We start from the raw sequence: 13,535 nt of genomic DNA, 5'->3' as shown, positions 1-13,535 counted from the left end.
GAAACTTGCCTCAGGTGATTCCCACAGTGTGTGGCTCAGGTGGGGTTTGACCTTAGCAGTCAGCCTCAGAATCTGTCCTTCCCAGGACCATTGGCTCCCCCTGTGCTTCCCCCTGCTCTGTTGGGATCCTTTATCCTGAGGCAGAAACTCTGAGCTCAAAGATAGAGAAGATGAGGATTAACCGTTAATGGGGAATTGTCTGGCTTCAGCTATGAGCAAGTCCACGTCCTTGGTCCTGAGCAGAAAAGGGCTGCAAGAGGCAGGAGCTGAAATCAGGGTGAACTCACCTATCGAAGGACCCCAGAACAACGTGCCTGTGGTGGGAGCCACAGTGTCCTTGAGGAGGATGCAATCGGACTCTCATGCTTCTCAGTCATTCTCTGGTCATAATTAGGAGGCAGCAGAAGAACAGCACAACAGAGCTGGTGTGTCCTTCATGGGGAGGGCCCTGAGCCTATGCCTTGTGTCCCTGTACCTCTGTGGTGTCCTGTGACTCATGCAGACATGGAGGAGGCCTCTGTGCTGAGGCGGGAAGGGTGTGGTCCTGTGGACAGAGCAGGCTGGGAAAGTTTCCAAAGGGTTAGGAGGGCTTTCTTGGCATCAGGGTTGTGCGACCCCACACCCATCAGCATACTGAGCAGTAGGAAAGGCTGTGCTCCTGCTAGGGACTGTTGCCAGCCCCGAGCCCTGCTGTCTTCTCTGAGGACCAGAACTGTGAGCTGGCCCTGCCTCCTCTCTGGATGTGTCACCTGCCTCCTGTCCTGTGTCCCCCCATCTCTGAGGAAATGGAGGATTGCTGCAGGGACTCCTTGCTTGCCCATCTCCCCTCCCTGCTTCTCCTCTTGCAGCTGCCTGCTGGGGGCTCTGCAGGTGATTGTGTCCCTTGCCCCTCCCTGTGTCTCCCTGGGGTGGGTGATAGGCCCTGGAGATCTGCTGGCATCTCCATCAGGACACATGGCTATTGGTGGAGGCTCTGGCTCTACCCAGATTCTGGAGATCCCCAACTGCTATTTGAAATTAAACACATAAGAAGAATCCCAGAACTGCAATGTAAGGGCAGGGGAGTATGACAGTTCTCTAATGAGTTTATGTCTCATCAAGTAAAAAATGTGGATTTAACTATGAAAAGTATGAAAATAATTGTCTCTTTATTTTTTGTTTCCTGGCTTTATTGATTTTTGTTTCCTGGCTTTACTGGTACTTCTATTTCACAAATATTTATAGGGTACTGAGTACATGTTAGGTGCTATTCTGTGTGCAGAGCAGACAGTCTCTATCTTTACAGAGCTTACTTTATGGCAGGGACAGTGAGCACTGAATACCACAACCCTGTACAATCTATGTCTGTTAGAGGAGTGGAGAGCATGGGACAAAGACATAGAGTAGGTGGGGCAGTCAGGACTGCAGGATGGCTAGTGGGCAGGCAGCAGTGCTCCATAAGGTGGTCACTGTATGCAGTGTGATGGGAACAAAGACATGGAGGAGGTGGGGGGAACTTGTCTGGATCCCATGGAAAGAGGTTCTCCACAGTGAGGAGCAGCCAGACAAAGCTAGTAGTGGGCCTGGGTGTTCATGGAGCAGAGGAGGCGAGTGTTGGCTGGAGCAGAGTGAATGATGGGGAGAGAAGCAGGAGTTGAGGATCAGAGAGCAGGGAGGGTCTTCCTTAATGGGCTTGGGATCACGTGGGCAACTGCAGAATCATTGAAGGGCTTTGGTAGAGGAGGGACATGGTTTTGGTTACAGGTTTAAAGGTTCACAGACACTGACTGGAGAGAGGATGTCACAGGGAGGAGAGTAATTGTCATCCTCCAGGTGAGACAGATAGTGACTCAGCCAAATTCAGCAGCACAGGAGCTGAGAAGTCAGTGTTTGGTTGTCAGGTGGGGTTTGTCCTGCAGAAGTGTCCTCCTGTGACACATCTACCAGGTCTCAGAAGACTAAGGCCGCAAGGGGCTCAGGACAGTGGGATGAACCCTCTTTGGGAACAGATAGTGATTTGGGTCCTGTGAGCAGTGGAGTGAAGGCAGGTTTTAATGGAAGTAGCTGTGAGGTCTATTTTCTAGCACACATATAATTCAGTAGAAGACAAAGACATGGCCAAAAACAATAACTTTAGGAGTGGATGTTGGGAAGTTCCAGGTGTGGTGCAATGAGTAGGATGTTACCACTCGGCCACAGTAGTGCTCTTTGGTGAGTTTTCAGTCCTGTCCTAAGAGGAGGCAGGTTGTGCTGTGGTTCTCAGAGTATGGTCGCTGGGACATCAGTATCAGCTTCTCACCACCTTCTTAGAAATTCACATTTTTGGACTCACTCTAAATCTACTGAACCAGGAGTCCTGGGGGAGAGCGCCCAGCAATCTGTGTTTCACAGGCCTTCCTGGTGATAGTGATGCGTGGAAGTTTAGAACCACTGAGTCAGAGCATCCTTCATGGATGGATCTGGAGTCAGGAGCACAGGCTGTTGAGGTGTCTCTTTACACCATTTCTGTGTTTCAAAGTTGTTTTAGGATAAAATTGACCCATTAGGAGTTCTCACAGCTGAGTCCCTCATTCAGGGCCTCCCTCCTGACAGCATGTTCCCTTCCCTGTCCTGCATCTCTCCTGCTTTCTCAGTCCTATGTCTGTGTCCACAGAGGAGTTTATGGTGATTGGCCCCTCAGAACCCATTGTGGCAGCGCTGGGTGGGGACATCACGCTGCCATGTCGTGTGTCCCCAGCCATGGATGTGGAGAATATGGAGCTGTGGTGGTTCCGCTCCAAGTTCTCAGAAGCAGTGTTCATCTATCAAAACCAGTGGGAGCAGAGATTCCTTTGTCTTTGGAGACATATCTTGAAAGAAGTTGCTGTGGCTGATATCAAAGAGATTACTGCCTATGTTCTCCTCTAGGATTCTGATGGATTCCTGTCTCACACTGAAGTCATTTATCCATTTTGAGTTTATCTTTGTGTACGGTGTAAGAGAATGGTTGAGTTTCATTCTACTACATATAGCAGTCCAATTTTTCCCACACCATTTATTGAAGAGGCTGTCTTTTTTCCACTCTATATTTTTTCCTGCTTTGCCGAAGATTATTTCACCATAGAGTGGAGGGTCCATGACTGGACTCTCTACTCTATTCCACTGGTCTATGTGTCTGTTTTTGTGCCAGTACCATGCTGTCTTGGTGATCACAGCTTTGTAGTAAAGCTTGAAATCAGGTAATGTGATGCCCCCCATTTTATTTTTGTTTTTCAACATTTCCTTAGTGATTCGGGGTCTCTTCTGATTCCATACAAATTTTTGGATTATTTGCTCCAGCTCTTTGAAAAATACCGGTGGAATTTTGATCGGAATGGCATTAAAAGTATAGATTGCTCTAGGCGGTATAGACATTTTAACAATGTTTATTCTTCCTATCCAAGAGCATGGAATGGTCTTCCATCTTCAAGAAATTAAAAATAGAGCTTCCCTATGACCCTGCCATTGGACTACTGGGTATTTGCCCCAAAGATACAGATGTAGTGAAAAGAAGGGCCATCTGTACCCCAATGTTTATAGCAGCAATGGCCATGGTTGCCAAACTGTGGAAAGAACCAAGATGCCCTTCAACGGACAAATGGATAAGGAAGATGTGGTCCATATACACTATGGAGTATTATGCCTCCATCAGAAAGGATGAATACCCAACTTTTGTAGCAACATGGATGGGACTGGAAGAGGTTATGCTGAGTGAAATAAGTCAAGCAGAGAGAGTCAATTATCATATGGTTTCACTTACTTGTGGAGCATAACAAATATCATGGAGGACAAGGGGTGTTAGATGGAAGGGAGTTAGGGGAAATTGGAAGGGGAGGTGAACCATGAGAGACTATGGACTCTGAAAAACAATCTGAGGAGTTTGAAGTGGTGGGGAGTGGGAGGTTCAGGGAACCAGGTGGTAGGTATTAGAGAGGGCACGAATTGCATGGAGCACTGGATGTGGTGCAAAAATAATGAATACTATTATGCTGAAAATGAATAAAAGAAAAAAAAAACCCAGTTGAAATACCACCTTACACCAGTTAGAATGTCAAAATTAGCAAGACAGGAAACAACATGTGTTGGAGGGGATGTAGAGAAAGGGGAACCCTCTTCCACTGTTGGTGGGAATGCAAGTTGGTGCAGCCTCTTTGGAGATCAGTGTGGAGATTCCTCAAGAAATTAAAAATAGAGCTTCCCTATGACCCTGCAATTGCACTCCTGGGTATTTACCCCAAAGACACAGATGTCGTGAAAAGAAGGGCCATCTGTACCCCAATGTTTATAGCAGCAATGGCCACAGTCGCCAAACTATGGAAAGAACCAAGATGCCCTTCAACGGACAAATGGATAAGGAAGATGTGGTCCATATACACTATGGAGTATTATGCCTCCATCAGAAAGGATGAATACCCAACTTTTGTAGCAACATAGACAGGACTGGAAGAGATTCTGCTGAGTGAAATAAGTCAAGCAGAGAGAGTCAATTATCATATGGTTTCACTTGTGGAGCATAACAAATAGCATGGAAGACAAGGGGCATTAGAGAGGAGTAGGGAATTTGGGTAAATTGGAAGGGGAGGTGACTATGGACTCTGAAACACAATCTGAGGGGTTTGAAGTGGTGGTGGGGTGGGAGGTTGGGGTACCAGGTGGTGGGTATTATAGAGTGCACGGCTTGCATGGAGCACTGGGTGTGGTGAAAAAATAATGAATAATGTTTTTCTGAAAATAAATAAATTGAAAAAAAAAAGATTCCAAAAACAAAAAAGCAACAACAAAAAAAGAGCAATTTGAAAAGAAAAAAAGCAGGCAACACCTTTGTTGAGGTCCAGGAAAACCCCTACCCTGTGTAGAACTTGCACAAGGATTAGTTTAGTCACAGTGATGGTGCAGGCATCATATATATTGGCAAAGTGCCCACAGTCCAGAACCCCTTTTCTGGGAACTCTTGTGCCAGTCCTACTTCTTCACACCTTCCCTACAGACCCCCAGAGCCCACTCATTTCTGTTTCCACTCTTGATTTTCACCTCCCAGTAACATCACTGTGATGTTTGGAGCTCACAGTCCAGGATGCTGTGTCTCTCCTGTATCCTCAAATGTGTCCATTCAGATCATATTAGTCTTTTTATCAGAGACATCAAGGTCAGGATGTGCAGACTCTGGATCTAGAGTGCCAGATACTGCAGAGAGAGTTGCCAATCATGCAAGGCCTTCCCCTGCCCTATAAGAAGGCACACCACCACCCCACCACCCCCCAAGATACCTAGCTGCAGGGAGGTCTAAGCCTTCTGAGATTAGAGCATTGTGACTCAAGCCCATAGCGCACCAAACAAGAGAAGTAACCATGAGAGTGATTAGGGGGTTAGCTATGTCACAGGACACTTAAGGATCAGATGATATTCCATGGACTGAGGGATATCTCTTTAGCATCCAATATCACTCACACCCACCAATCCCAGCTACATGACTTTCACTGCCCCATCCAAGCCCACCACCATTGATGGTGCCAGCATCTGTATCATCAGCAAGCTGAAGGACATGTCAGCAGCCATCGGGCGGCAGTAGAAACACCCAGAAAGAAATGAAAGTAACTCACAGGCCTGGAACATCTCCTTCTGCCAATCTACAAGGGAAGCACATTTCCCAAAAGTGAACAAAAACTAGAGATTTGAGGAGATTGTACACAACAATGTCAATATCTAGGCATCTGAAATACAGTGATGCAAGAATTATAGGGAGATATACTTTGGAAACATTCAACCAATGAATTTATTTCTTTTACACACACACACACACACACACGCACACACACGCAACCACACTTGGAGCCATCCTACTACACCCTTCCCAGGAAAGACAGGCCATAAAAATTAACACCACTGAGAGGTTGGGTAACAATCTGAAAATAAGATTCTAGATGATGACAGCTTTGTAATAGAGCCTGAAGTCCGGAATTGTGATGCCAGCAACTTTGGCTTTCTTTTTCAATATCCCTTTGGCTATTCGAGGTCTTTTCTGGTTCCATATAAATTTTAAAATTATTTGTTCCATATCTTTGAAAAAGATGGATGGTATTTTGATAGGAATTGCATTAAATGTGTAGATTGCTTTAGGTAGCATAGACATTTTCACAATATTTATTCTTCCAATCCAGGAGCATGGAACATTTTTCCATTTCTTTGTGTCTTCCTCAATTTCTTTCATGAGTACTTTATAGTTTTCTGAGTATAGATTCTTAGCCTCTTTGGTTAGGTTTATTCCTAGGTATCTTATGGTTTGGGGTGCAATTGTAAATAAGTCAAGCGGAGAAAGACAACTATCATATGATCTCCCTGATATGAGGAAGTGGTGATGCAACATGGGGGCTTAAGTGGGTAGGAGAAGAATCCATGAAACAAGATGGGATAGGGAGGGAGACAAACCATAAGTGACTCTTAATCTCATGAAACAAACTGTGGGTTGCTGGGGGGAGGGGGGTTGGGAGAAGGGGGTTAGGGTTATGGACATTGGGGAGGGTATGTGCTTTTGGGTAATTGGAAGGGGAGGTGAACCATGAGAGACTATGGACTCTGAAAAACAATCTGAGGGGTTTGAAGTGGCGGGGGGGTGGGAGGTTGGGGTACCAGGTGGTGGGTATTATAGAGGGCACGGCTTGCATGGAGCACTGGGTGTGGTGAAAAAATAATGAATACTGTTTTTCTGAAAATAAATAAATTGGGAAAAAAAACCCTTCTATTCCCAGTTTTCAGTATCAAACTATGCTTTCTTTTTTTTTAAAATTTATTTACTTTCAACATAACAGTATCATTATTTTTTCACCACACCCAGTGCTCCATGCAATCTGTGCCCTCTATAATACCCACCACCTGGTACCCTGACCTCCAACCCCCCCGCCACTTCAAACCCCTCAGATTGTTTTTCAGAGTCCACAGTCTCTCATGATTCATGCTTTCTTAATCCCTAGCTACACATCCACCCTGAAAGCTAAGTTTTCTTAAGAAAGAATTGGAGGAATCAAAATTTCTGAGTTCTTGGTGGTGTTTGGGTGGTTCAGTCAGTTAAGCACCTGACTCTTGATTTCCACTCAGGTCATAGTCTCCATTGGGAGACTGGGGGAGTTGGGGGAAATTGGAAGGGGAGGTGAATCATGAGAGACTATGGACTCTGAAAAACAATCTGAGGGGTTTGAAATGGCTGGGGCGGGGAGGTTGGGGTACCAGGTGGAAGGTATTATAGAGGGCATAAATTGCATGGAGCACTGGGTGTGGTGAAAAAATAATGAATACTGTTATGCTGAAAATAAATAAATTTAATTTAAAAAAATGGGCTGACCCCTGTCACCCTTTGAGAAGAAGAAACTTTGTTTACTTGTTCTTCACTGAGAGATTAGTTGACTCCCAGTGAACACATTTCTATATAAATACTGATACGCATTAGCAAAGAAGAGGAATCAGAAGGAGAAGGAGAAGGAAGAGAAAAAAGGGAGTTGGCATTCCATTCTGAGACTCTACAATGCATCCAGAGCTGTGCTATCCATTTCAGAGGCTTAAGTGCATTCTTCACTTCATTTCCACAGCAAGTCTTTCATTATGGATTATTTTGACAATTTCATGAATAAGATGAGATCAGACATTAGTCCACCTCACACTATGAGTCCATCAATGTGAAAATGTTAATTCTACTGTAAGGGTGTCTATCCTGACAAAATAAACAGGTATACCAAGTTCACATTATTTTCCCACATAGGCTTCTTTTTCTTTCCAAGTTTTTATTTAAATTCCAGTTAGTTACCATACAGTGTAGTATTAGTTTCAAGTGGAGCATTTGCTGACTCATCACTTACATACAACACCCAGCGCTCATCACAAGTGCCCTCCTTAATCCCTGCCCCTCATCTAGCCAACCTCACCCATGCCCCTCCAGTAATCCTCACTTTCTTCTCTAGAGTTAAGAGTCTGTTACAAGGTATACTTTGACACACATGCGCTTCAGTTCAATAGAGAAGGGAGAGATGCTAAAAGAAGAATAGTTGATCCCCATTTTTAACAAATAAATCCCAAGAACCAGTAAGGCTCTCTGAAGGGATTTCCTCATACATCTGGCCCCCAGGCCTCCTTCACCCATGGCTCCCCCTTCTCTGCTGTCACAGTCATTATCCCTGACGGGGAACACAAACAGCCAAACACAGAAGAACACATGTTACACAGGTTCAAAGGGCCCAGATCTTAACCCACCCCATTGTTAAAGGATGCTCTGGATAAACTTTCGTTGCATTAGGATCACCCTGATCACAATCTGGTCCTAATTCCACTAGAAGGTTGAGATGATCCCATTATCAGAAGCAAACTCAGTTAGATAATTAAAATAAATATGTCTTTTTAGAAATGGCTCAGACAGATGTCAAAGTTTATTACTTTCCATGCACCCAAATACCTTGCACACCCTCATAGTACTTCCCAATTTAACCACTGTGACTGCGATTTCTGGTCTCACTTCCACTGCTCTGAGCCACCCAAAATCTCTCCAAGAGGAATCACAGGCTCTCTACTTTCCTTCTTATCTCCTCCTCTCTTCCCTACCAGTTTTCCCTTCCCTGATTTGCTCCCCACCTTTCTGTGGTAAACAATTCTCACTACTCTAGATGTGTCCTTCTATAAATTTCACACAATGCCCCTAATACCCCAAACAAGGTGGAGCCCATCAGGCAAGTGCAATATTCTAAAATGAATGACATGGCTGGGAACAATCATTAGTGACTGTTTTTTGAAATCTATACATATCATCTATCATAATGTTATATATTAAACATGTACTATAGATTGCAGTGTAGTATATTTTAAAATATGTTATTCTTCAAGCTACACAAATACATATACAAGATTTTGTGTATACTGAGGGTGGTTCACAGACCCCACTCCCAGGAATCCATAACTTCCCAGGGGGTTCTAGATCTCACATTCAGAACACCTATTCTAAAGCATTTAATTCCTCAGCAACTAAGAAGTTTAAAGGAAGAAACCCAGCTGGGACAAGGAGTCAGTGCATGAGAAAGTGAAATGAAGAACATACCAGGGGACCAGCAAGAAGCAGGAAAACCAAACATAGATCTATGAAAAGTAGGAATTTCAGGGTAAAATGGATTCAGGACGAAGAATCCACTTAGGAAGACCTAAGTACTAAGCAGGCAAACATGATTTCTGAAATCTTTTGACATAGGAATTTCTAATCTATACAATCACTACCCTTTTCCAGACTCTCCTTATAAATAACCCCTTTACTGACATTGAACAAACCAAAATAATCAGTTAAAAATGTGTGTTCAGAGGGTGTTGCTAACCCCAACAGCCACCTATAGTAGAGAATGGGTCAGAATGGAGGCAGATCTGTGTTCCCAAGAACAGTCCCTGCAGTCTTCCAGAGGGAGAAGACAGAAGTGACAAGGACAGCATGTACACCAACCCTGTCCTGATGTGGGGTACATGACACAGAATGGGGCAGAGTTGAGGCTGGGGAGGTAAGGCCACCAGGACCCCAGAGTTACTTACCTGCATATAGCTGTGCTTTCCTCCTGGCTGAAAGGGAGCACACCCTGGTAAGAACTCAGTCAGAACAAGCCTGCTCAGCATTCATCTACAGACCCTTGACTGCCCTCTGGAATATAGGTGACACTAGCTGCAGAGCAGGGAAAATCTGGAGAGGCGATGACCTCCTGCCACGTGCTGACAGCAGGGTATTGAGGGAAAGTCCCTGGACCACAGGTCAGGAAGTCTGCATCGCAGGCTGAGTTTCACTCCTGTCCACAGCCATTTTGAGTCCTTCGCCAAGTCATTTAGCTCTCATTTGCCTCAAAACCTTAAAAAAAAAAAAACTTATTCTACTTGCACTGGATTTTGCACCTATTAACTGAGAATTATACAATATAGGAAAATATTTGAAGGAATAAAATATACATTATTCCATAATTGTAAAAAAGTTATTACTACATTCAGTGATTTAGATAACAGAGATATTTAAGAAAGAAGTCAAAAGGGAGGATGACTTCAGGACAGGATGTGAGGTGAGCTCTGGGGTAAAGGTGGCCAATCTTTCTCAGATAACACATCGCTATTTGGGGGCATTGAAAATTCATCCCACCACACTCTCACACATAGTCTTTCCAGTCCTCTACCCACCACTTTGTGACCACAACTTCCAGGAACTGGAGAAAACACACTCTACCCAGTTGGTATTATGCGGTCAGGACCACTCCTTTGTTTAATGAACCCCATTTATTTTTATACCTTCTTTAATGAAATTTCAGAGCAGCTGGCTTTCAGATTCCACGTGCTAACAGAACTAGTTATATTAAGGCTAAAAAGCAAGCAATATGGTGGGTAGGTCAGTATTAGAATAAAGCCAACATGCACAACAGACTCCAGGGACCACCATCACCCCAGATTCCCTAGCACTGGGTAGGAAACACTGGCATAGATTAGGGAAAGCTCACGGAGTGGGGTCTGCCTCCCACCAGCTTCCACTTCTGCCCCCAGGGAAGGGTCCACATGCCTCTGCATGAAACAAGGAGAGGGGATACCTCTTGGCTTAACTAAGACGGAAGACAAAAGGATATCTGGAAAGTCACTCACCAGCCAGGTAAATGGATTTCCTCCATTCTGAAAGGCAACATAGGAAACAGTGAGCGGAGAACCAGAACATCTCCTACAAAGGGGATGCAGAAAGTTCTGGAGAAAGAACAGAACTTACCAAGATCTGCTTGCAGATCAACTGAAAGAAATTGAAAGATAGGCATGAACTCCCATCACTAAGAACAGCAAAGACTGCACCTGCAAAACCCACCAGAAGATCTCTCTGTATCCTATAAGAAGATCTAACTCCAGACCCCTCCAGCCTCCACAGCACCAACTGTCCTCTATGAAACTACTTGGCCACCTGCTCAGGCCAAGGGCCTTCCTGTCCACTTTTCCTTCATACCAGCTTCCACATTTACAGACCATGGCCCCTTTCCTGCCTTACCTCTGGCATTCATAACACTTTCCTTTGTGTTCTAGTCTTTCTGCTTGTCCTCATGCAGTTTCTCCTGTTCCTGCATCTCCTGCCACTTTGCGGTATGTTCTCTCTTGGTGTGGTAGGCAGTCCCAAGAGTTAAGACCATCAGCGAGTTCAGGCTCACTGTGAAAGCTGGCTTCCAAGGAGAGGCCCTAGGAAAGAAGGCCTCTGTACATAGCCAGAGACCCTGTCAGGGACACGAACCAGAACAGACCAGCCAAGCACACCCAGGAACACCTGCCCCTCCCAGAAAGAGCACTGACTTTAAACGAAAAAAAGCCATTGCCTTCCACTGGCCCAGAATGAGGCTAAAGACACGGCAGATCACATTGCTTGAAGAGCTGTTCTTCACCCACCAGAGAAGCCTCCAAACTAAACAGCCTCTCACTGTCTTGGGCATATATCTCGGAGAATATCAGGAACTTCTACCTTCTGAGACTCCACTATATCTGAGGCTTCAGAAACCACCCCAAGGCCATGCACAGCACTTGGACCCCATCCTCCTCTGCTGCTTGGATGTGCACTTGAGGAGTAGAGCCCATACCTGCAAGAGAGAAGCTGGAGAATCCAGGAATCCCAGCAGAGTCTTTCTGTGCACAACTCCAGAGACAGCATTGCATTCTGGGGTCTCTTTGAGGAGTGGCCTCTACAGGGAGCAAAACAGTAGCCCTGACTCAGGGAACAGAAGGAAAGTGCACAGGGACTGCTGCAGGCACAGAGTGCGGGCTCCTCTCCCCGAACATGAGGGCAGTGGTCCATCCTTCGGAGTGACAGAAGGAGGAATTTGGTCCCAGGATCCATCCTTCTCTGCTCTTCTCACCTCACACACTCTCTAGGGCATCTGCTTGCACACCCACTGCCACTTGGTCATCATTTCCACCATTGACAACCCTACATACCTTCTGAGCTGCTTCCCTAATATCCACATCCCTGGGGGTTAGGTCTGACATTCCTCACAGATACTTCCAACTCAAATCCTGAACTAATTCGTGATTGGACCCATCTGTGATTGGACAATGATTAAAATATCCTCAATCCTTCAGCTTCCTTACATTCTGTGAGCCCTCTGACTCTCTGTAGTTTTCTGTCCCACCTCTAAACTCTGTCCCCAAACCTTCACACTCAGTTGAGTCTACTTTCCAAACCTCTGTGAAACCAGACGCTTCCTCTTCTACCCAGCTGCCCCTACACAGAGTCAGACAGCCAAACTTCCTCTATGTAACTACATCCATGCCTCCAGTCTCCATCCTTCATGCTGTTAAAGCAAACTCCTGCACAGTTCTGTTTAAGTTCTCCTTAGGTCTGCATCGAAACTCCATTACACAGCACACAAAGACTTTGCTACGCTGACGACTGCCTCCACCCCTGCCCAACAAAATCCCTGTCCACTTCCAGCCTAAATTCCATACCTGTGCCCCACGGAGCACACGCATTCCAGTCTCTGGACTATTTGGTTAACTGTAATAACCACAGTAACCATGCTCTCTGTGCCCCTGATAGTCCACTTCATCAACCTGCAGGACTATTTGGAACACTATGTGCTTCACTCAGGTACCTGCTCAAGTGTGACCTCCTCATGAGCTTTTCATGATCAATCTCTTCTCTGTGCCCATGGACCAGGAACACCTCTTTATTCCAGGATTGTCACTTCTCCCCATCCTCCCATTCACCTTTCTTACCAACTATGTGGACTCTGTGTGTCCACCCTCCTTCCTCAAGTGTTTCACATGCATGTTCCTCTTCTTGGAACTCTCACCCTCAGATATCCACTCTTCAAAATGCCTACTCATTAACATCTAACATTCTTTAGCCCCCATCCATGTATCTGTTTTTTGCCTCTAGAATATAAATGCTGCAGTGCAGAGACCGTTCTTTGGTTCACTGATGTGTCCAGGTATCTAAAAGGGAACCTGGTACTTAGTACGGGTTCTCTATATTTATACTGAATAACTGAATCTGAATAAGTGAAAGACTTCCTTTCCTTTATCTGAAAAATAAGGAGCTGATTTACTTGGCTCTGAGGTGGCTCCTAACTCTAATACTGCAGGACCTAATATAGGTCAACAACCCATCTGTCACCTTCACCTCTGAACAGACAGACTCACAGACGTTTCCTTGTCGAAAGAAGCAGGCATACAGCCTGTTGTTGATAGCCTGGACATTATGGATGTGCGGGATTGCCTCCTCCCTGGTGAGGAAGGTCTTCACCAGTGAGGCCATGAACTCTGTTGTGGACACAGACATAGGAGTGAGAAAGGCCAGGGGCAGGGAACAAACTGTCAGCTGGGATTCCCAGGTAGGAGGAGGTTAAGTGTCAGGCAGGAGACCCTGACCTGAGGGACTCAGCTCTGACCATTCTGAATCAGGGAAAGATCATCTTACAATTCTCAGACCCAGAAATGGTGTCAACAAGACTCCTCAGCAGCCTGTGCTCCTGGCTCCAGGAGGTCCTTCCATAAAGGACTCTAACACAATGGTTCTAACCTTC

The 13,535-nt window shown here is 45.4% G+C and overlaps 1 pseudogene; it reads right to left on the bottom strand.

Moving 5' to 3' along the window:
- The window catches only part of LOC122905860, a 90,515-nt pseudogene extending 77,224 nt beyond the window's left edge, over positions 1–13,291 (bottom strand).
- Between the last annotated feature and the right edge of the window lie 244 nt (positions 13,292–13,535).

Source organism: Neovison vison, chromosome 1, assembly GCF_020171115.1.
Source record: "Neovison vison isolate M4711 chromosome 1, ASM_NN_V1, whole genome shotgun sequence".
Lineage (NCBI taxonomy): Eukaryota > Metazoa > Chordata > Mammalia > Carnivora > Mustelidae > Neogale > Neogale vison.
This window is presented reverse-complemented; position numbering and strand designations above follow the sequence as displayed.